The 756-nt window shown below is 41.5% G+C and overlaps 1 protein-coding gene and 1 long non-coding RNA gene across 2 annotated transcripts in view; one reads left to right on the top strand and one right to left on the bottom strand.

The window, feature by feature from the left end:
• ano10a (anoctamin 10a) overlaps positions 1–756 on the top strand; it is a 108,176-nt gene that overhangs the window by 101,209 nt on the left and 6,211 nt on the right. The window lies entirely within an intron of this gene.
• The window catches only part of LOC109531045 (uncharacterized), a 9,437-nt gene continuing 8,904 nt past the window's right edge, over positions 224–756 (bottom strand). Inside the window, exon 3 of the long non-coding RNA XR_002171107.1 lies at positions 224–235. This is a non-coding gene — a long non-coding RNA (uncharacterized LOC109531045). The remainder of the gene's footprint in view (positions 236–756) is intronic.

The following is a 756-nucleotide window of genomic DNA, read 5'->3' as shown; positions in this document are numbered from 1 at the left end:
ATATACACACACACACACACACACACACACAATTTGATCGAACATCTTAAATTTAATACGAATCTAAACATTTATTTATATATACACACACACACACACACAGTGGGGCAAATTAAGTATTTAGTCAACCACCAATTGTGCAAGTTCTCCGACTTGAAAAGATTTGAGAGGCCTGTAATTGTCAACATGGGAACAGCTCAACCATGAGATGAGAGAAAGAATGTGGGGGAAAAAACTCAGAAAATTACATTGTTTGATTTTTAAAGAATTTATTTGCAAACATGGTGGAAAATAAGTATTTGGTCAATACCAAAAGTTCATCTCAAAGTTTTATGTACCCTTTGTTTGCAATAACGGAGGCCAAACGTTTTTTGTAACTCTTGACAAGCTTTTCACACACTGTTGCTGGTACATTCCTCCATGCAGATCTCCTCTAGAGCAGTGATGTTTTGGGGCTGTCGTTGGGCAACACGGACTTTCAACTCCCTCCACAGATTTTCTATGGGATTGAGATCCGGAGACTGGCTAGGCCACTCCAGGACCTTGAAATGCTTCTTACGAAGGCACTCCTTTGTTGCCCTGGCTGTGTGTTTGGGATCATTGTCATGCTGAAAGACCCAGCCACATCTCATCTTCAATGCCCTTGCCGATGGAAGGAGATTTTCACTCAAAATCTCTCGATACATGGCCCCATTCATTCTTTCCTTGACACAGATCAGTCGTCCTGGTCCCTTTGCAGAAAAACAGCCCCAAAGC

The sequence above is a fragment of the Hippocampus comes genome, unplaced genomic scaffold, assembly GCF_001891065.2.
Source record: "Hippocampus comes isolate QL1 unplaced genomic scaffold, H_comes_QL1_v1.1 scaffold146, whole genome shotgun sequence".
In the NCBI taxonomy this organism is placed as follows: domain Eukaryota; kingdom Metazoa; phylum Chordata; class Actinopteri; order Syngnathiformes; family Syngnathidae; genus Hippocampus; species Hippocampus comes.
Note: the sequence above shows the minus strand (reverse complement) of the source record. Positions and strands in the feature narration are given on the sequence as shown.